General features: G+C 36.2%; 1 protein-coding gene across 2 annotated transcripts in view; it reads left to right on the top strand.

The window, feature by feature from the left end:
* Positions 1-24506, top strand: part of LOC118270366 (cGMP-specific 3',5'-cyclic phosphodiesterase) — a 127295-nt gene that overhangs the window by 21121 nt on the left and 81668 nt on the right. For both annotated transcript variants that reach the window (XM_050697848.1, XM_050697849.1), the window contains exon 2: positions 17446-17505. The gene's annotated coding sequence lies outside the window, so the exon portion shown is untranslated. The remainder of the gene's footprint in view (positions 1-17445; positions 17506-24506) is intronic.

Below are 24506 nucleotides of genomic sequence, written 5' to 3' on the forward strand. Positions count from 1 at the left end.
AACGTCATGCCTTTTATCCCCGAAGGGGTAGGTTGTACATCACGCTACGTAATGCCATCATATCATGGAATCAATGCTAGAGGCTTTATATTCATGACTAGTTTGGGCTAATATAAACACAATTGGTTTTGTGACGTCATTGCATCACGTCGTCGTCATAAATATGAGCCCCTGTCGCCGCTTGAAACTAGTCGAGACAAATCCACCGATTGCTTAGCTATATTCATTCTTATTCTACTTAGCTATCTATTTACATTGCATGCACGTGGTCTCAAATAAATTATTTTCATTCGTACCTACCGATATATTATGTCCACAGTACATTAAGGGTCCGTTCACACAGACCGGCTCGGAGAGCATCGGCGCGCATTTTTCTTTTCACAGAGACCGGATCTTATACGCTTGGAGTCGGCCGCAGCGGAGTCGCCAACTATTTCACATAGACCGACTGGAAGCGGATGCCCTCGGAGCTGATGGGCTGCGTGAGCAAGAAAGAGGACGCAATCGGTACCTATCGGCTGCGCGAGCTAAAAAAAGCCCGCAATCACTGCATCACCTAAAGGTTGGCTAGCAAGAATGCCTATGGCATTAAGGCCACCGTTGTATATAAACATGCAAAAAGTTTAATAAATGAATAAAAATCGGCACCAATCGGCTGAGCTCCGTCAAGCATTGTTAATGACAAAAACAGTGCCCATTAAAAAAAAGTGTTATGTATTTCTTTTATACTAATACGTAAATGTCTAATTTTTAACGTGACAAAAATCGCTCTCCTCTCCTCGCCGGTCTGTGTGAACGGCCCCTTAATAAGTACTGACACACACGGGACCACACAACCGATGAACTTTACACCTTGTATGTACCGCAGACACAATGAGCGTCTGTATGCAAAGTGCCCAGTCTCGTCCGAATAGGCAAAGTTGTAGATTTGCATGCACTCGCTGTCGGCCGCGGTTGGAAGTAACCTTCCAAGGCCTGTGCTTGTATTGGTGGATTAAAGTAGCCTTAGTAGTATAGGAAAGCGTGTTCGTTTGTTTGTTTGTTTGTCGTTCTTTCATGTTGTGTGATGATTTTTGTGACTCGAGATAATTAGGAAGTTAGAGCGAATTGTCAGTTGTTTAATATAATTGATAAAAATATTTGTCATCTTTAAAATGATAATATAATATTACTAACTTTAAACTAATAATAAAGGCCGGCAACGCATCTGTGACTTTTCTGGTATTACGGGTGTCAATAGGCGGCGCTGATCGCTTATCATCAGGTGACCCGCAGGCTCGTATGCCTCCTATTTCATAAAAAAATCTAAATAAAGGTTTCTTAATATAAAGTACTCAACTAAAACTATTTTTTATTTAAACAAAATTTTCGATCAAATACCTTAAAAATAAATACGCATAACTCCAAAGAGAAGGGAAATAAGCATCTTTATACTCTCTATTCAGCTGCTTTTCACTTATCTACCTATTATTATCATTTTCTTTATAATAACATACCTACAAATACCAGACAAAAAACTTAAACCATCTCAGTGCGAATACTCCCCTAATGAATATAAAAATAACGTAACAAATCCTTTCCTCACTTCTAACTTCTTGTAGGAGCTAAAAATAATTTTCGATCCCGGGACACAATCCCGGGACTTACCCCCATATCCCGGACTTACACGTGTTGGAGATATATTATGGACGCGTCGATTTCCTGCCTGAATATTAATTATCTTTCAGGGCCTTTCAGGACAGTCGTGAAAAATGAACGATGTAAACATGAGCATTTTGTGTCGCTTAGATAGTTGGCTGTTGTGAGTCATGTGTATATACAGGGTGTAACAAAATACCCATATACATCAAGAAGCCCTGATGAATACAGGTTGAATAGAATCTTTACACAAAGTTTCAGCTCAAAATATCTTTGAAAAAAAATTGGTACCAAATACGTGGTATCGCACAGTTCTTGATTTCAAATCATACAAACGTGTCACAACACTACAGGGATCACTCGCTAATATTATGAAACATTTCTTCTGTCAATCTGGTCGCCTAGTACCTGTCTACCTAATTTTGATTCGCACGGCGGCGGCGCGATTTGACAAATTCATAACTTGGTACCATGAAAACATAACTTTAAAAAACCCTTCCCGTATCATTTGTTATGTTATCTAGAAACCGTGCAATTGATATGTATACCCCCTTTTTGTTACACGTTGTATATGTCACTTTAATATTATGATGATGAAAAAGCTGTAAGGTTGGCTCAGTGGTTGGGTGGCTGGTTGCTATGCAACGTGTAGCAGGTTCGATAATGACATTTTCTGAGTAAAATGGCCATTATTATATTAGACCGGAGTCACAACTTTTCGCCTAATATATGTTTGCATAACTATACAACTAATCTGAAATACAAAGTATTTTTCTAGACTACCTATTTCATATACAAGAACGAAAATTCATACTAATATTACAAAATTCACGGCAATATAAAACAACGACCTTTTTTATTGTGGATTGTGAGATTGAGATGGAGAGTGACTTAGGCTACTGTTTCTCTCATTCTATTTTCCTATTTCCCTAAAAGGGTGGAAGTAGTTTTACTAACATAATACTCATAACATAATAATCACTATATCATAGATTTCGAACAAAAAAACTTTAATTTATCAAAACACTGCCATTATTCAATTTTGATGGTCACTCTCTTGTTGAATCTACGTATAATCAACTTGTATTTATTTACTCAACTAAGTCACACACACACACAACAATAGATAATTAGAAATTGACACAAACATTGGCAATGTAATTAAATTACGACAAAGGGATTCGTTTACAGCAAAGACGAGAATTAATTAGGATATTTTAATACAAGACAATAACATCTAATGACTCAGTAAGACTTAGTTAATTATTTATCAAAGGAAATAAATGGCATTTTCAAAATCTCTTTATACTTTAAATTGAGCAAAGAATTATCGAATATTATAGTGTAACAAACAAATCAAATATTTTGCTGGAATTTGGTAATAATAAGACTTTTACCCATGGCTTTGCCTTCTATTTTTTGAGTGATGTCTTCTCCCGCCTTAGGTGTGGCGGCAGGGAGTGTCAGACTCTCATTAACTAAAAACTACCCCGTTCCTTCTCCTGTTTTGAGCCGGAGCCCCGGTAACTTCGTCCGCAGCTCCGTATCAGGCATTAACCCTACTGGGCCCCATCTGAGGTGGTCTGGCTCTTTACCCATGGCTTTGCTTGCGTTTTTAAAATAATATATTCCTCACCCAAAATAAAAAAATACTAATAAAACAGACATCATACATCTTTACAAATAATACCTGTCACCCATAACAACCTAAAAGAAATTCCAAACACAAACTAATTTCCCGATAAAATACAAATATAATAATAATAAACGTTTACACTAAGAATCCCCTGTCAAAATGCTGACCTCAGTTCCTTTGACTTGAGTAATAATAAAGCAAGCAAATTGTCTGTGAGCGTTAGCCACGCCTGCCAGCTTTCATCGAAGCGGGAACCTTTGACATAATAAACAATATGGCCGCCCAGCTGTCAATGTCAATGTCTAACGGATAGGATTTTTGAATAGAGATGTGTAAGTCAGATAAGTATAAAGTTAGTTTATTGTGTTTTTGGGGATGGAATTTTTTTGTTTCTTTTTCATTCGATTTTATACAGGTAAAGTTTTTATTGTATTTTGGCTTTCATCAGCTAACGCTGACTAATTCTTTACATTCTATAAGAAATTTAAACAGGTTAAGAATTAGAAAACATAATCAACAACATATTTTTATAATAAATATCGTTGAATATATTAAATGCACAAAAAATCACGGTTTATTCTCATACATAATTATATGGAGAAAGGCTCTATTAGTTTCGGATCTGCCTACTACTGACAGCCAGTAGTAGGCTGCGTTATTAAGTTAATTGTGATATTTTTGGTAATATAATCAACAACATTAGAAAAATATTAAAACACCCAAAATCCCACACAAAATCTATTTATAATTTCACCCTCAAACTGTTCTAACCAATTTAAAAAAAAACAACAACATCTGCCGCTTCCTACACTTTTCCCACGTACATACACAAGCAGGTTAAGTTACTCCAACCTGTCAATTTTTCCATTGCAAATTCGACGTTATATCAAAAGGATAAAGGTGAAAATCTCCACTCCTCCCACGTGCCACCCACTGTAGTTCATTAGTGTTGGTGAACCTGCTAATCTACTGGCTGAGGACATGTTGACATCTGAACGTTTGGACGTGTTGGCTAACCTCAACCAATTACTAGGAACTAAGAGACAAAAGGTCAGAATTGTCAGTTTTTGTGTGCCTACAGCTGCTAAATTATTGTTGCTAGGTTTTTGCTGGAAAATTGTGAGAGATGTCGTTTTGTGTTAGGTAAATTGGGATTGATATAGGTGATAATATTTTAGGAATTTATTTCGATTTTAAAGAACCGATTTATAATTAGATGCTATTTCGGCTCTTGGTGGAGTTCAGAATTTTATTCAACTTCAGTTTTTAATTTTAGCTAAGTCTTCAAAGGGTTTGTACACCATACACGAAGGTAGGTTACGAAAAAGTAAGAAATCAGACTTTAAAATATGTGAAAGTTTGTTTGGGTGTTTAGATTTTTGTACGCCAATCACGCTAAAACTACTGATCGGATTTTGATGAAATTTGGTATACAGTCAGGGCATGAGCTGGCTTAGGTGACATGGGGATACTTTTTATGCCACAGGAACGCGGGTGTATTATAAGCCTTAAAACACTAAACAGAAGATAGACAAATTACACTTAGGTATATGAAGTGCTCAGTTACTTAAGAACAGCAACCAAATTTTACTTAACCAATAAACACATGAGCTGTATGATAAGGTCATAAGGTGACACCGATTGGTAACTCAACACGTTACCACTTCAACAATTCGGAGCGCAATTACTCAAACATGGAGGAATTTGTAATTATTATCATACACACACACACACACAGTGGAGTAATTAAAGGGTGGAACTTAATACATCGCTTAATTAATGGATTTAATTATAAAGTCGCTAGCTTACAGGAGATTTACACTCATGACGATGTTTTGGAAACGTCGAGAAGAACGTTTTTTGAAGATTTTAATCCGAAGATGTGAGCAGAAAATGGAAAGGGGAATTGTAAAGATAGTAAAGATTGCCGCATTGAGAGACATTTACCTAATAATTTTACTTAAACTATTCCTTAGTAACGATTTTGTATCAAAAACAATTGCTAAGGAGTGTGTACAGCGGTAAGCTACATTGATTACCAATGTACAAGTCCCAATGCTACTGATTATCATTGGTTTAATAGATACTCATAATTTTACACCTCTTCGGTTTTGGTGTATAGAGATTTTATCTGTTAAATTCTTTAAAGCTGAAAAGTTTGTTTGTTTGAAACTCCAGAACTACTGGTCCGATTCACATTGTGTTTAGCGTAGATCTATGTTCAGACATACAACGGGTTACACTACAATTAACTATGACACAATTCTTTACTCAATAGAATAATATTACAATAATACTACAGTATTTATTTACACTTTAATCGTTTTCCCAACAAATCGACCTTTAGCTCATCAATAATGCATCACATCTGCAATCGAGGAAAATGCAATATTATTATTAATTCGGCCCTCACTTACTTGTACTTGTATAAAACTGAGTTTTCCTTATTTTAACACTACTATAGTGACATTATTGTTTTGATCTTGAGAAATGTTTATGTGTTATTTTCTTTTTTTATTGATTCTACGAGTAATTTAAAGATATGTTTATATTTTTATCTTTAATTCTTTTAAGGCTAGCCATGTACTGGATATGATTAGGAGCTGCGGACGACCTAACGGGTTACCGGGACTCGCGCTCGAAAAGCAGGAGTAGGAACGGCGTGATTTTTAGTCAGTAAGAGTCTGATACTTCCTCTGGCCTCTCTCAAGGTGGTAGAAGTCATGTGATGATTTTCCCCCCTTAATGAAAAGACTGTGTGATAATACTAAGACTGTGTTGTGCCACTTAAAATTACAAACCAACTAGGGAGTTACTTCCTATCTTCATAATCATCATCACATTAGCCTCAAGACAGCCATTTCTGAACTAGCCTCCTACCTAGCCACTCTACCCCAGTTAGTTTTCCAATATTCAATAAATAAATAAATCACCTAACTATTTTAAACCTTATGCTAAAAATACTTAAAAGCATTTTTACATCAAACCAATAAATATTTCCTTGGCTTGGTAAATAACAGATAAATACATATGTAGTAAATGAGCAGCTAAGCAAGATGGATAGCGGTTTCTTTGTTGCCATCATATTTGTGACTGCGGATGTTTTGGTAGCCGTCGGATCTAACGGTAATCAGGGGGCGGGGTCTATGTTGGTAAACATGGCGGCTCGATCGTATTTTGGAAAGATGTTTTGTAGTTAGTAAGCTTGATTTTTGCTCAATATAAAATTATGGTTGAATTTTTTTCTGGTGTTTAAATGTTGGTTATTTTTGAGATAAAAAATGTCCAATAGTTGATAAATAAAAAAATAAAACGGTCTCAAAAATGGTTCAATCAGATTTTGAATCAAACCTAGTAATCCTACATATATAAAAGGAAAAGAAATCATTGTATTGTTTGTCATTGTTTCTAAACGGGCGAACAAAACAACGTAATCTATTGCCATCAGTTTAATAGTTCGTAAAATATGCAAAGCAACAGCAAGGAGTCACTTTGCTACAAAAATACACTTTTTTACAAAACATGAAAGCTCTTTTTCCCTTGACAGCGTCGCTCTGCAGTCCATTCATCAATTCAACGTCTTAATAAAATTTATTACGAAAACCAATAAACGTAAAGATACTGATAATTAATTATCTTCCTTTCGGTGTTCTACTCAAAAGCGAATTGATAATATGGCGGCTAAAAGGCCAGTCACCCTCGGCTACAAAGTCAACCTAGCGGGAAGAAAATCTGGGAAATGTGAATTTTTAGGGGCAGCAATACTAGAATGGCTGACGAGTACTTATTGACTATATTCTGTAAGGTTGACTGATATTTACACTTATAAATCCTTCGTCCCATCTTCCGTCCAAAAAAAGGTTTGAAATATAGTATACTAGCGACCCGCCGAAGGTTTGCAAGGGTGCAATGGTGATTTATAATGCATGTATTGTACATATAAACACACATACATGGACATAGGGACAGAGAAAGCTACTTTTTTATACTATGCTATATGTATAATCACTACATAGTGACTGATATGGAAATTCATATTAATATCTACCATCGATGCCAGTTTGTTGCATATTTGTATTAAGCATTTCGACTTTTTTGTATACCACCATTTAAGTCTTTGAAATAATGAATTAGTTTTTTTTTTTGTAAATAAATAAGCTACAAAACAGCACTTATACACGCCAACATTATGAAATTTCTAGACAAAGATATCGCTCATCAGATTGTTAGGAAACTAGTTAACTTTTACATTACACAACCAGGAAATCTATAAACTATAGCTATTGTTTGACTGCTCTTTGTTGATTGCATAGCTTACACAATTTTGTAATACTTATTACTATTACTTACCTTTAAATTATAGATACTTTATAGCAGGAAATATAAAACAAGAGATACAATGACTTTAACTTACAGGAAAACTGTCACTAACTGTGATTATATACGGGTTTTTTAAGGGGGGAAAATCATCCAATGATTCTTGTGGTTGTGTGAGGGTGTATCAGACTCTATTGACTAAAAACCACCCGTTCCTACTCCTGCTTTTCGAGCCGGAGCACCGGTAAACCCGCTAGGTAGTCCGCAACTCCGGATTATATATGGGTAAAACATTGATCACCGTAAAATCCCCGCCCGCTCCCGCCTCCGCGCCGCTCGCCGCTACCACTACAGCGCAGCCTAAAAACAGATTTTTCTTTATCATCGTAAATTTAATTAAAACTAAAGAAATTGGGCTTGTTAATTACATTGAAGTAAACGCTAAGTTTATCGAGTAAAAATAAATTAAGTGTCAGATGAATTATTAAGTAATTGCGTTTCGTTGCGTTGATGAAAATTTTTTTTTTATAAAAGAACAAAGTCTGTCTGTAAAGTTTATTGCAATTAATTTAATATTACTTTGCTTACGTACCGCTGGGCATTGTTGCTGATTTCATTGCAATAAGTTTAAGTGGATATTTATTTTTGTTTTACTTAAATTAATTGTTTCGAAGGAATCCAAAACTCAGTTATTTTGGTCTTTTGTTTGTAATTTTGTTCAGCTGTTGTTTAAAAGGTAATGAAAAAAGTTGTTCTATACTAGAATTTTCTTTTTTTTTTAGTCGAGAGTAACTTATTACAACTATAATTAATAAATCACAAGCATGGTTGCTTGCCGGCTCGACCGGAGCGATACGTACCATGGCCTCACAGAAAACCGACATAAAATAACCTTTGCGTTGTATTTCGTTGTGTGAATTAGGTTACAAGAACAATACCCAATTACCCCTCTTCCCAATCCCCGATTCCCCAACAACCCTATAATTCCTAATACCCAAAAGGCCGGCAATGCACTTGTAACGCCTTTGGTGTTTCGGGTGTTTGGACACCCGGCCTATTGGTAGCGATTGCTTATCATCAGGTGATCCATCTGCTCGTTTACCGGCTTATACCATTAAAAAAACCCATCGAGTATAACCTATGAAAGCTCCATAGCCCATCGCCTTACCATTGAGCTAAAAATTCTGTCTAACTATTCATGTGTCTAATATTCCCCAAATATTTTAATAAATTTCACTTCAACTCCACTGAATTTTTTACATCGGGCGTATATACGAGTAATTCTCAGCACGAAGGCCAAACGGTCCCTTAGAAAATAACATCAAAATTAATTAAATTACTAAACTTTTACTCCAATATCTTCCTGCACTATCTTTTCCCTGCTGACGTCACTGGCCCATAACTAACCTTAATACATACATAAATAATAATATACGTTCGAGCGACCCCCGGGAGCATGTACCAGGCGTTCATAAAACTATTGGAAATTATTTGTAGCGAAACTCGCGTAGTTTGAAACGGTGTTTATAGTTGATTCGAGGTAGTATGTTACCTACGTTATGCTTATGTTCGCCTGGTAGTTCGTAGTTTTTTTATGATGTGAATATTATATTTAGTTTGACCGAAGAAATAAAATATTGTATGTTTATTTGGACTTCTTACATTTTTAGTAGTATGTAACTGTTTCTCTAACTATTCTTTTTTAATATTATTGCTTCTTTTTCTTTTTTTTAGGAAATTGGGTCCAATCGTTTAAACTGTGCTTAACACAAACAGATGGTTTTTCAGACTGCCTCGTTGATCAAGAGGTCGCAAGTGCGACTGCCGGACAAGGGGTCTCGAGTTCGATTCCCAAGTCTGGAATTGTACCCTGTATATAGCATACCCCCTATTACATGGGACTTATAATGCAAATGGTGAAAAGTAGATGTACATTGTATAGCGATATTACGTGCCATAATGTGCACCCCTGCCTACTCCTTCAGGGAAAAAGGCCTGATGTTGCATGGTTTTTCATTTCGGTGAAAATCTTGTTAAAACTATGCTAAACACGAATAAATAGGAAGTTGGTCCTTGAAAAAACTGATCAAAAGGCTATTGATTGTGCTAGAAGCTGCTTATTAGAAGACAAATAAGTATAATAAAGAGGTGTCACTACCACCTAGTACAAACCTAAAGCACGGTTTTCAACCTTAAGGTTTTGCAACAAGGTTGAGTTTTCATTAAAAACGTTAAAAATGTCGGGTAGCTTGATGTGCTTTGAGAATAAATATACTGAAGAAGTATCAGTAGCAGTATAAGAAGTATCAGACGCCAACACCTTAGCTCTATATTCAACCTTAACGTCTTGCAAATAGAGTTGAGATTCCATTAAAAAGTTAAAATATTTGGTTACCTTGATGTGCGGCGATGAACGAGTGGCAATTAGCACAAATTCAGTTCCTCGTTGATTAAAGCTTTTTAGAAGTATGGAGTTTATTTAAGTGCTCGCCATTTGCTCGTGAGTAATCGAGTTGAGTTTGCCTCGAATCGAATTAATTCGCTAACTAATTACAAAAGAAAATTACGATCCTTTTTTATAATAACTTGGCTTATTTCAGAGCATTTTTCTGCCTGATTATACTAACGATTAATGGTAAAATGCTTTATTGCTTTATTATATATTGAATTGGTTTTCCACAGTCTCTGCCAACCCCAATGGGCAACAGGCGTGATGTGATGTATGAATGAATATTAAACACGAGAAGGAAAACAAAACTTAATTATTAAAGTATTGCCTATGTATATTTTTCTTATATCAAAATTGAAAATTAGGCACTGATCTTGATTAAATTAAATTTTACTAAGCATGTTTTAAAAATAATTGCATAAAAAACATTTCTCAAAGTCAGATTCAACTAGAACCTAAAGAGAAGACTGACACCACGGCCTCACCGAAAACCGACGTGAAACAACGCTTGCGGTCTGTTTCGTTGTATGAATGAGATTACCGGAAGCCTAATTACTCCTTCCCAATCCCCGATTGCCCAACAACTCTTGAATTCCTAACACCCGGCTACGTACTGTGTCCGTGGGCGGCGGCGATCGCTTACCATCAGTTGATCCGTCTGCCTGTAAAATGGGTACAATAAAACTTCTAAACTATTCTTACTCTCCAACACTACACAACACAAAGTCTTTTAAATCAAAACCAAAACAAGACGAATTAACGCCACATTCATCAAAGAAATCAAAGATTTACAGCAAACACTACAAAACGCCATTAAACTTCAAAAACACTATTTTGCACACTAGCCGACTAGATGGACCCTCCTTCTCAATTTTATGGGAAAGTTCCAACAACCACAATTACAGTTTGTTTGCCATAAATGCTTTGAAGAAATGAGTATGGGTGATGGAGTTGTGCTTATAAAAGATGAAATGAGTAGAAGCTGTAAATTATGCGGTGTAAACATTTCCATGCTTTGTACTGACTTTTATTACTGATGTGGGCGAATTTGATTGTGTTTTCATTCGTAATCAACAACCTTAAACAGTAGGTACACTACTGGACTATTATAAGTCTCCTCTATATACGAGTTTGTACTATGATCTCTATGCTTGGCGGTTGAAAATCACAAATTGGGTAAGTGTTGCAGAGACATGCTTCGGCACTGCTGGGCCGGTTCATCCGATGTGAAATAACGTTGGTCATGGGCCTAAGCCGGCAAACGTTATATTATACAATAAAAAATAGCCGAGGTTACACAGTAGATTATATTAGTTGAGATTTAATATTTTAGTCATTAATTAAAAACTTTCCTTTCTATTTAATTTACGATTAAAACCAGCCAAACTAATCGACCGAATCAAACACCAATACTAATGAACACTTCATATCATATCATCAGAATTCTCCAATAACTTTATTAATTTCCTAAACTCAACAATGTTTGGTTTTACAATAATTTCCAGAACCAACATGATTTCAAGTTAAGTTTGACCACAAGGTCGTTTATTATTGAATGAACCGTGGCCGCGCTGGTCGGTCCCGCCGGCGCGTGTGAATTGTGGTCGCCCTACCGCTGCGCCTGTTCAAATTATTATGTTTAATATTACTCCAATTATGAAAGTGGAATTTTTAAAGGGGTAGGTAAAATAAATGTTGTTGAGTATATATTTCTTTCTTTGTCTGTCTTTTAAATCGAGTGGTTGCTGAAGTTATAAATAAAGACGTTTTGGGTTTATTTTTATTCTTCGTAATGGGATAACATGAAGTCTGAATTTGTGACCTAGATTAGTATTTCACCGATTACGCATTTTATTTTTTAAGGGGGATATATCATCCAATGTCTTCTCCCGCCTTGGGGTAGTGTCAGACTCTTACGGACTAAAAACCTTTCTCATCCCCTTCCTGTTTCTGCCCTTCCAGCCGGAGCCCCAGTAAACCCGCTAAGTAGTCCGCAGCTCTGGACCACTGATTACGCTATGTGCCATTTATAGGTAATAGGGATAAGCAGACACAATTCCAACCAACAATACCAGAAACTAAACGAGTCACTCGTCACATTTCGAAAAAATACAAAACCATTATATATTTACCTCAAAATGCAATAAAAATCTCTCCACGAAAACTTAATAGCACACAACAATAGCAACGCAACAATTTAGTAAAGTTGCCCCTCGTACATAATTTCGTACCTCGCTCGCGTTAAGTCCTCCGAATCTCATTATAATAATACCACTTATGAACTGTACCTACAACGCTTTACACAAAATGCCCAAGTTACTTGCTTGTTCCTTTATAATTGTCAGTTTACTAGTATCTGCCTACGGCTTTGCCCGCGTTCCCGTGTGATAAAAAGTATTCTATGTGTTCTCAGGAACATTATCATTCAACATTATCGAACTCTTATTTTATTGTAACTTTCGTGAGACATACTAAATTAATTATGTTATGGGCTTACTCACGTACTGTAGCAGCGTGACAATCGCCGCGTCGTGTGTCGCGGAATGCTGCTCATGAATATGAGCCTCTAGCATGGCTTGAAACTAGTCGAGTTCCTCGTCAAAACAGTACGTGAGTAAGCCGGTAACATAATAATTAATTATCGAACTCTATAAGTTTTAAAACTGACATGGTCACTAACACTAACATTAGAACTCAAGACAGGATATTTACCATGTTTATTTATGTCTATGAGTTTCCGATATTTCGGCACTGTTGCAAGCGCCCTGGGGCCGTATTATGAACTCTTATTTCCAGTCAGTTTACGCCGTGAAATGAATTGCCCGGCTAATTCGTATTATGAACACTACTGCCAGCCAGTCAGTGGTCACGTGACAATACAAACCGATTTCTGCACGACTTTTGGCTGGCTGGCTGGCGTTACGCGTATTATGAACCCTATTTTGACGTTTCAATTCTCATGTTAGTTGTCAAATTACGACTTTCAAAACAATTCAATAAAAGCGCCTTACTTGCAGCTTAAACTGAATTGCTTAGTTTTGAAAAGTTTGTTTTAGGGTTTTTATTTAGTGTTTTTAACATAATGTGTGAGAAATTGGTCATATTTGATTTTTTGGCAAGTATTGACGAGGAGCCGAGGCGCCAAATGGCCATACATTGTAAAATACGCTAACAATGTGACCCATTCTCGATCGAAGACCGTGAATTGGTTAAAAGGTATAGGCTTATCGAAGATTTAGTGCGAATCTTTGCGATGTGCTTAAACCTCATGCCTGTGCAAAAAACATCAAAAAAAACATCAAAAACATCAATTGCAAAAATATCCAGAAGATGTCTTCCCATCGACATCGACAGAAGAGGCTTTTATTGTCTGACGAAATCCGAAACTACAATGGAGAATATACCACCTCAGGCATGAATGTTCACGTGGGTGATGTGGCATTACCAAGGAAGAGATGCAGGTGCAGGTGAAGTCGGTTAAAAATTGAAAATCGAAAATAAAAATTCAACAAGTACTTGTTGCAACCGAATAAAATTGCAAATAAAGGAGAAGGGGCTTTTGGGCCCAGCAGTTAACTACACTCACAGGCACATTTAACCGCCCACCTTAGAAATACGTCACCGCGTTAGTTTGCGATAAGGAATGTTTATCCCGATGGCTGTTATGTTTCAAGTGGCTACTTTGGCAATAAATTAAACACTTGATCCTTGTTTTTTTAGAAGTTCCTGCATTCAGATGCATTTTTGTAACTTAGTTGAAATTTTTACATTCTCAGCGATCGGGTTAGTGTGAGTTTTAACCTGGTTATCCTGCTCTTTTTGGTGTGATTACATTTTGCTTAACTTACTACACCCCCTTAATTATTTTAATCGAATAAAAGTGCCACTGGATGCAACTGGAGCTGCAAGAGCCGTAGCTTTTGCCGAAGCAGGGTACAGCCAACGTCACAATGCTCGGATGCTTGGTGTACCTCGAATCACTGTGCGGGATGCTATCACACGCTTTTGGGAGACGGGTTCCTACACGCGGAGACCGGGACAAGACCGTCATTGATGCACATCGGCTCGGGACGATCGTTTCATTGTGAACAATGTATTGAGAAATCGCTTTACCACAGCTCCCGAGGTTAGATCTCGCCTATTTGAAATGAGAAATGTCAGCGTAAGTGAACAGACGGTGAGCAGAGGGTTGGCAGAGAGGAACCAAACTGCGTTTCGTCCAGCACGCGCCCCAGAATTGCTCACACAGCACCGTAGAGCGCGACTTCAATTTGCGCGAGAATACGCAAACTGGTCCACAGACCAATGGAATAACGTTCTGTTTTTAGACGAAAGCTGAATAGCCCTATGAGGTCCAGATGGGCGTCAGTGAGTGTACAGATGACTAAATGAGAGTTTGCCCCGTGTACGATATTGGAAACTGTGGTTATCAGGGAGGTTCAATAATGATTTGAGGCGGCATCAGTTACGACGCTCGTACCGATCTTGTAGGGTTTGATAGGTGTAGTGTTATTGCATACAGGGATCTGGAAGAGGGTCTTCAAGACCATGTCGTGACATTTGCACCATTTATTCGTGAAAATTTTCAATTAATGCACGTTAATGCACGAAGTTATGGCGCTAGAACAGTGACCCAGTACCTGGACGAGGTCGGTATACGAATATTACCGTGGCCAGCACGCAGTCCTGGGCTCAATCCAATTGAACACATCTGGGACAACCTTAAAACATGAGTTCGAGCGAGGGTTGCCGCACCAACGACGATTGGGGAGCTCAAGATTGCTGCAGTTGAGGAGTGACACAACATCCCTCAATCAGACATCCAAGATGTCATTGATGGCGTTCCAAACCGACTGCAAGAAGTCATTAGAGCCAGAAGAGGTAACACCCAGTACTAAAAACCAATAAATGAGCCCAGAAACTGAAAAATAACAAATATTGTCAAACAAGAGTTTTCTACAGAAATCTCTAAAAATGATTTTTTTAAATTTAAGTGATGAATAAATGCGGATTTTAACATTACTTCACAGTATTTAATTAACATAATATGTCTAGTTTTAAAAAAAAATATCAAACTTACCCAGATTTAAGTAGTGTATGAGAAAATTAAGAAAATCAAGGTGGGCGGTTAAATGTGCCTGTGAGTGTAGTTGAAATGTATATTAAAAAAATCGTCATATTTTTCTAAGGGTAATCACAAAATATGGTACCTTGTTTCTATCTAGGAAGCGAGAAAACTTAAGTTATAATATAAAACTAAATAATCATTTATGTATAACGTACTCTGTGATTTAAACTTCTTACAACACTTCTGTCTGACATCAGTCAGTCACCGATTGACAGATGACACTCGTTCATTGTGTTTCGTTCTGAGTGCGCACGTATTTTCCATGTTTTATTGTTTAACCCCACGACCTAGGCTTTATAAAGGACTTTTGACGGACCTTGCATCTCTAAATTACCTGACTCTCTATTTTGGACAACTGTTTAAGCCTATCAATCAGATATTGACGACATGGATCGCTGTGTAAATTGTACGATTGCGACTGGTCGCAGTAACTCTATTGGCAGAAGAGTCTTGGAAGATGAGGCGATTTTATCAGTTATTCGACAGTGGCGTGCATCTCAGCCTGTATAATATGGTATCTCAGTTGGGAAAGATACTAAAAAAATATACGTACCCCGACCCCCTACACAATTCTAAGATGACATTCTCCTAATTATTGAAGATGAATAATACAAATTTTATACTAATATTGGTGTTTTATTTATATATCCTCCTGTCCCTTTTTTAGTTTTTAAAAGGTTAGTGCCTACTGCTTCTAATGGCCTATGTACAGCACGTTTTTTAAACGCGCCGGTGCCGCGCATTTGTATCGAAAATAAGCTTAAGCTGCGTTCGAAAACTATATCTATATCACATAACGTACAAGTCCAATTTAAATTGTTATCCAAGCTCAATATTATTTGATTTATATTTCACTATGTTTTGTACGTATTGTTTTATGATATTTTCTGTTTTGGAAATATATTATCTTATGTTTCAATACTAAAAGAAAACCGTAACTTACCGAAAATAAAAAATGTATACTTCCGAACGTCGCCGGCAAATATTACAAACCAGCCATAGACCAAGTGAACAATTCAGAAAGCGGCCTAATAAATGTATGTCATAATACGAATTTTAGCCAGGCAGTTTACGGGCGTGAAGTGAATTGCCTGGAACTTGCATGGATGTTTAAAAGTTCATAATACGGCCCCTTCACGGATGAACATGTTCAGAACTATTGGAAACTCATAGACAAAAATAAACATAGTAAATATCCCGTCTTAAGTTCTAATGTTATCCACCTCTGTTCCAAATTCCATCCCGATCCCTTCAGCCATTTTGACGTGATTGTGTAACAAACATACACACAAACGTTCGCATCTATACTATTATTAAGATAAGAAGTAAATTCGGTTCTAAGCAGCATCACCCTAGATTCACTAGATACACTAGTCTTATGCAATGACTTGATATCAAGATATTAAGTTTTGTTGCAGATATTACAATTTCTAGTTTAGTAAAATACAATTAGTAAAATAGAAGCGAATTCGTCCTTCGTTATAATCGTTTGATAATATTAACATGGTACACATCACTTAATTCAGATTGACCAATAATAATAAATGATTCGACCTACCCTAACTATAAATTTAAGACCTTATTACCTTACAAATAAGATGTTTTATCACTTAATACAGCTTACAAAAAATGTGTATTCTATTATCATGTGTAATATTATTCTGGATCTGTCCCCAATCCCTCTATTGTAAGGTTAAGTCGGGTAGGTGATCGCAGCTTAGCGTCATACGAAGAAGGTCCTTCAACTTTAATGGATTTCCAACCTTATTTATTTTGTCATATAGTGAAAAATGCAATGAGGATTGTAGGGTAGCTTGACGAGCTGGTGGTCATTGTATAAATTATAATTGAATGGTTGATAACGAATAGAAGGTTCTTGAAATCTTTGAATAGATATTATGGAGTTATGGGTTTCTATGGCATATACACATCGTCTGTGTGGCTAACTATCATGGAGGACAACATAAATGTAATATATTAAAAACTAATTGAAAAATATAGTTTATTTTTGAGATTTTACTTTTATTTGTACTAGATCCAGGTGGTCGAACACTTGACTTCATGGTCGTGGGAGTATATTTTTTTTTAAACGTTCCTTCAATACGTATGATTTTTTCATAACAGCGCTTGAACTATTTTCGTAGCAGTTTTTATACGAAGGTGTAAAAAATGAAGTTAGGAAGTATGCCATGATTTTACACAATATTTACCTATACATAAATACCACCATTAAGAAAAAAATGTTGGCATTAATATGTGTATTTTCTTTCTTTGCAGGGTAAGACAGTTCCTGCACCGACTTCCAATTACTTCATTAAATGGCAAAGAGAGGGAAACGTAAGTGATACAATAATTCTGTCTTCGCTATGGGGGATTGCAAAACATGAGTTACATAATATTATCATGTTTAATATTAAATTCCAACAGAATTTTCTCTAGACGCCTTGGACGAACATATGTATATCGAACAGATTGGTGATATATTAAAGAAGCCTAATTAAAAGTACCCTAAACCGACGAGCATGCATGAAAAGACTGATGACTGTTGATGAAGCGAAAAAGGTATGTAAGATTCGTAGCAATTGGCGTTCCATTGTCTAGGCACCTCCATGGGAGACAGGCTTGAGGTTATGTATGTATGTAATATTTTCCCAACAAAATACAATGTCCTCAATCCAAATATTCTCTATTCGATAAAGAATACCATACAAAGTTCACATCGGTCAGTGACCTGCTTCGCTGAACTATAAGTAATTCCAATCTTACATAACGCGCGGATAACCCTAGATTTTAAACCGTTACCCAAGAACTGAGGACGTTTGGAGAATATATCTAATCTTGTAAAGAGGTTACAAGTTGCATGGTAAATGGAAACTTGGTTTAAAATGGGACATGTCTTAAAGTGAGATTCTTTAAATGTGTGCTGTGTATGCGAATCGCTACGTCTTGTGAAAAGCGTAAGAGTTCAAGTCGAGTCGAGTCCAAAGCATTTATTTTAATTAAACCATTAATGGTACTTTTGAAACGTAAATAACTAAAGAAATCAGTCAATCATTTATTTCTTTAAGTTGACACGGCTGGGCACCTGGCTGCCATGCAAAGTATCACCGGTTCGATTTCCGCACAGAGTAATACTTTGTTATGTGAACTTGTATGTTTGTAAACACCCACGGCCCAGGAGATATTCCTAGTGTGGGGCAACATTACAAAAGGCTGCCCGTGAAGATAAGTAGTAGCTGCTAATGTTAGTTGCAAGTTCACATTGCGTTTTCAGCCCAATATTTTCAAAAAATATTTTTTCAGTCACACAATAATAACATTGAACAAATGAAGCCAACATAACTTAACTCTACATAACCCAACTCCGTCGACAAATACAACCTAACCAGTTAATTAATACCTCCGCACAGGTTGTCGGTGTCTAAAGGTTTTCAGCCTGAAAATGATCGTCTTCAGCAGTGGGAGGCTAATTTATTAGGAACCTGTAACGCCTCGCGTGCTCTGAAGGAAATTGTAATAAATTTCTATAGCTATAGCTATTTGTAGTAATTATATTATCTTGTATTTGTTTGTTAAACTGGAGATGTGTTGGTATTTTTATTGGGTGTTCACTTGTTTAGGTAATAACTATATTTTGTTGTACTTAAGAATTTATTTTTATGGAGCTTATATTAGGGTACGATACAGATAGTATCGTTGAGGAAAGTCTCAATGATTTGATAATAATTCAGTAAATAAATAAATCTGCAAATATCAATATTCAAGGTCATCTCCTTATTCAACATAATATTAATACATTTTTAGTAACTTGTGCTACGGCGTAGCAGTTTGCTACGAAAGCAACATTCGTAGCAGTTTTGAAATAATACCGTACCAACATTAAGCAAATATGTTTATAATAATGTTCTATCCTATATTGCCGAAATTTAAATAAATCCTAAACCATACACAACCTGTACAGACAACTGTACATGTTTAATTTTAATTTATATAACTACATACACATATAATGAGGGCCGCGACGCGCGTCAGCACTGCACCTTATAATTTCTATCAATAAGTATAATTTAAACAAATATCGGAGAAGGTTGAGTCCTTCTGCCTATATCATAGGCAGCAGTCGTCTATCATTTATCATGCAAGTGTAGGAGTGATCAAAAACTCCTACACAACCCGACCCACACCGATCAACTACAACAAAACAGTGTACCTAGCTCATTTTAAGGGCCTGTCTACACTTACCTAGTTCATTTTAAAGGCCTGTCTACATCTACCGCTTTGGTATTCAGTTACTGTCATTGTAAGGGATTATCCTTAGTTCGGTATTCCGCACTGGCATTACGGAGCAACCCTTAATCCGCCGTGACGAGCCCTGATTAGTAGCTACTAACTGTCTTCCTGTAATTAACAGGCGACTTACAGCGCTTTGTAAATTCATGATCTAGGTTTAATTAGGAGTATGAGACTGTCTCTCTCTCTCTCTCTCTCTCTCTCACTGTGTGTGTGTGTGAGTGTGTGTGTGTGAGTGTGTGTGTGTGTGTGTGTTAGGTTTATTAATTATACGTTGTAGTGTTTAATTATGTGTGAGTGATTAAGTTATGGAGTGTTGTAGTTGAAGGAGTTAGTTATTTACCTTTGTATAGTGGGTACTGTTTCTACGTGAGAATTAATGTGATAGTTTTTGTCTTTTATTCTTTTTGTTTGCTTTATCTCCTAAATTAATGAATGTTTTTTTGATAAATTTTGCTCTCGGTTTAATGAAATACTGTGTGATATTTTTCCAAAAAACTAGACAAAAGAGAAGAGAATAGGTAACTAAAACCCACGGTTTACATGCGTAAATTAATAAAAAAATGGTCTACTAGTTGTAGGCAGCGCGACGTCGCCGCGTCGCTGAAGAGTCCCTCTGTGAATCGAAACTAGCTTTATTGAATTAATTTACGTGAGCAAACCGTGATTTTTAGTTACTTTAGTATGTCTCACGATAGTTATTATTCTAAGATAAACCACATCTTTACAAAAAAAAACATTAATTATGACGTTATTAATTACTAGGTTAAAAATCTTCTATTTTTTCCTCGTGAGTTTACTAGGACCATAGACCAAACTCACGAAGAAAAAATAGAAGATTTTTAATTAAATACAACGTCTTATATTTTAAAGTCTTTTATATCAATAAACTAAAAAGGAGATTATCTGTCGGATCGGCAATACTTAGTATCCGGTTCCAATTATCCGTGTCCGGAGCTAAAGCCCGGTTAGCCGGCCCGTTTGGTAATGAACGACTGATTAGTCGGTTGTATAACGAACGTGGCTCATTTACATACAAACAAGATGCTTTTACTAAGATAGGCATTGGTATCGCTCTTCTATGGCTCATTCTTGAAAGTTAAGATAGTTTTTGGATAGATCAAGTTCCACATCAAGAATAGCATTAACTCTTGAGTTTTTGTTTTTTGTTGTTCTTCTAAGCGTCTACTTCAAATACATCATGACGAGAAGCTTTAAATACCAGAGGCCCAATCACCACCCATCCCAATCTCATCATCACCATCTCCCCAATCTCTGATTCCCCAACAACCCTAAAATTCCTAACCCCCAAAAGGTCGGCAACGCACTTGTAAAGCTTTTAGTGTTTCGGAAGTTCATGGGCGACGGCTATTGCTTACCATCAGGTGACCCGTCTGCTCGTTTACTGGCCTTACATATAGTGACAGCGCGCTTACAGTATTTTGGTATTGTTTCTAAAGCAAAATAGAGCGTGTCGTGTCTGTACCGCATATTAAGACTGTTTGCTATTATTCTTTCTCCTGGCGTGCGTTGATTGGCTTAATTAAACTCTATTTTCCAATTAATTTATTTATCAATACCTAGTCTATTATACGCAGTCTAGATGTACCTCATGTAGACTGCGGAGCTTACTCTTAACACCAGTAAAAAGTATATTACCTATCACTTCTAAAATCGAAATAGTAGGTACAATGCTAGTACAATGAATAATACCGAAAAGACATCATCCCAATCTCAATAGCACAATCAAACAATTTAAACACGAAAGACTTCGCCACACAAAAAGGTGCAAAAAGCAAAAAGGTGTATTTTAAAAGAAATCTCACTTAAGTGGAGTGAATATGAGAGTAATCGTAAGTCTCGTCGCGTTGGAACAAAGGACGCAGGTACCACCTGTTGTACGGCGTACAAGGACTTGGAACGTTAAAATGCAATTGTAAGTGTGGAAAGAAGGTTTTTATTTTACTTACATGACACTTTTTGTTCTAAAAATTTGTAGTTCTTGATTGACGCGTCTAAGTCATGCTTAAAGTAAGTCATTTTGGAATAAGTATGTCAAGCAAAATGGTACAATGTTGTACATAATATACGATATACGATACACGCACCAAAATATTTTTTTACAAATATTTTTTTTGTCTATCAGTCTGTAGGTTCTGACTAATCTTAGAAATGACTATACCGATTTCTACGGGCCTTTTATTGGCAAGTAGTTGATGTATTAAGGAGTAACTTAGTCGAATTTTATTAGTCACAACGTCCGAAATCTATGCGAATAAAGCCGCGAACATCAGCTAGTAAATAATAAACCAAAAAAACGTTCATTTAAATTACAACAGGTATTTCGACACATAAGTAATAGGGATCACCTTTTAAGCAAAGAATCGATGAAGTTGGGAGACTTATAAATAGTTAAGTACCCATGATGACTTCCACGCAACAATACCTTCATACATAATATACCTTTTATTTACCGATTCTGCTTAAAAAGGAAGGTTCCCGAAAGATCTCCCTAATCCCCAGTCTCGGGCGCAAAATGCGAAGTTTTTCTCATTTCATCGTTTTTCTTAAAATATCAAAGGTAGCACTCCGTCTTTATTGGCACAGTTCTGTGACCACATTGCAGGGTAGTACACAGAAGGTTAACTTCTTACAGGAATCAAATGTCAACTAGTTTATGACGTCTGTTTTTTACAAACAATCTTAGAAGGTATTTCTTTATTTATTTTTATCTTTAGTTTTCTGTCTTATACGATGAACCACACTTATATTATAAATGTGAAAGTTTGTTTCTTTACAATATTTGTCCGTCAATCAAGCTGAAAATACTGAATGGATTTTGATCAGATTTGGTATACAGACAGGACATGAGCTAACTTCAGTGATAGTATACTTTTTATCTCACAGGAACGCGGGCGAAGCCGCTGGCAGAAGCTATTATGATACAAATTTAGAACCAAAAGAAAATTATAAGCTAGGGAACCTCATAGGTCTTAGTAATTTCTTGGGTGATACTTCTGTGTACCGCTGTACAGTGGCATGTAATAAGTAGGTATTGATCTCGCCACAATGAAGCAAGTCGGAGAGTTCAGCATCCGAATATTCGATGGTCCAGTAATATACAAGTTGTGGGGAGTCGCCCAAACTTTGTACTTAGACCGGCTTTTGTTATTTCACTTCAATATTTAATACGTACCTAGTACATAGGTACCTGTTCTAAGTATTTAGTAGCAGCCATTAATTTTGTTAATGGGAATGTTATTAAGTAATATTTCTTTACTTTTTTGTTCTAGAGTCTAGAGTCTAGAGTCTATGACTTAGACCTTTTTGTGCTTTTTCCGTTTAGTTTAATAAAAGTATTTAAATATCAAATTAGTTTGTTTTCCACGGACTCGAATTCGTGCCCTTGTTATACAATTTACATTACAATTCAATGCGAAAATCCACATTCGATGCAACGCACCCACACATAGAATACATTCCCACATTTATAATTATACGTGTGATGCAGCAGTGTGCGTGAGGACCCACATTTAACTGACAGACATTACTCTTGTTGACAACGCGCGTCCGCCTGCATCTTGACTCTCCACTATTTATTGGCTAGGGTTGGCCTGATGTTCTTAGTAAGTATATAAAAATATTTATTATTTCAACATAAAAGGTGATAATGCGCATCTTCGTCACCGTTCGTATTTTCCGAGCGTGGAAGGCAATATGTATATAGAGGGGTTAAGTGTATTAATTTAAGAGTAGATACATATTATAATGAACATTCCAATTTTCGTCCTTGTCTCCAAGTAACTTGTCATACATCGTGCATTATTTCAAACGCCGTGGAAATACCCAATAATACTTTACCCATCACCAGAATCAAACTCGAAACCTATTTGGCAGTCGGTTTACTTGGAAAGAACCAACGAAGCAGTCAAAAGGCAAAGTTGTTTAATAATAATAATCTAAAGAATTTAGATTACTGTACAAACATTGCATATTTAATGGCATAAATTGGACAAAAAGATATTTTCAAAATTAATGAAAAGAAATATATTTCAAAGCAAAAACTTCCTTATAAAATAGGATATAAGACTAACTTTAGATTGGCTCGTGTCAAGTCAAAGAGAATAAAAATGTCTACTGAATACATTTAAAATTAATAACTCACCTGACTATGGATATCAAAATTTTATGAAAAAATGTTTTAAATCCAACAAAAGGAAGGAACATTAATCAAACATAGCCTTTTCAAGACAAAATGGCATTAAAGATTTAATATTTAATTATTATCCTTGTATGATCTATTTTTACTACTTTCTGATTTTTTTTATATAATACGAGTAGAATCAACGGCAATAATAATATGAGCAGCATGAGCACATCTGCTAATTTTTTGCGACAAAAATCAATAATCTGGAGGTCTTTCAGCTTAGTTTGCTAGTTTTTTAACCGACTTCAAAAAAGAAGAAGGCTCTCAGTTTTACTTGTATCATGTATGTATGTTTGTGCGCGATTATCTCACAACTAGCCGAACCGATTTTGATGCGGTTTTCTGATAAATGTTTACCACACTTAGAAGCAGGTCTACTAAGACCTGCCGACTTCAACCTCCTCTGTTTGAAGTTAAAACTAGAAGGTTATAAAAAGAGGAGGAAATAACAAAAACTCTTCAAAATGAAATAAAATAAAAATTAATTTGCACAATTTTTCTAACACGATAAATACCGCACACCGCGACAGCCCTACGCACTACGCAGCAAACTTGACCCAAAAACCGCACAGCACAACACCGAACTCAGTGATGACTGATGACGTCATCATTGCCTTTGATCTCCATTTTATTGCATTCCCAATAATTTCCAATGCAGTTCCATAATTATATGGAACAATATTTGTATGAAATATTAATAAATGACATCAATACGTGTTGTGGCTCGACGTGTTGATCTGTTGATGGCCGAATGGAAATTGATGAAATGTTTGCTTATTGAGTTGTCATAATAAACGAGAGGTCGTTGGCTTCTTATATGGAGTAATTGGTTATTATTGTT

Source organism: Spodoptera frugiperda, chromosome 13, assembly GCF_023101765.2.
Source record: "Spodoptera frugiperda isolate SF20-4 chromosome 13, AGI-APGP_CSIRO_Sfru_2.0, whole genome shotgun sequence".
Taxonomy (NCBI): domain Eukaryota; kingdom Metazoa; phylum Arthropoda; class Insecta; order Lepidoptera; family Noctuidae; genus Spodoptera; species Spodoptera frugiperda.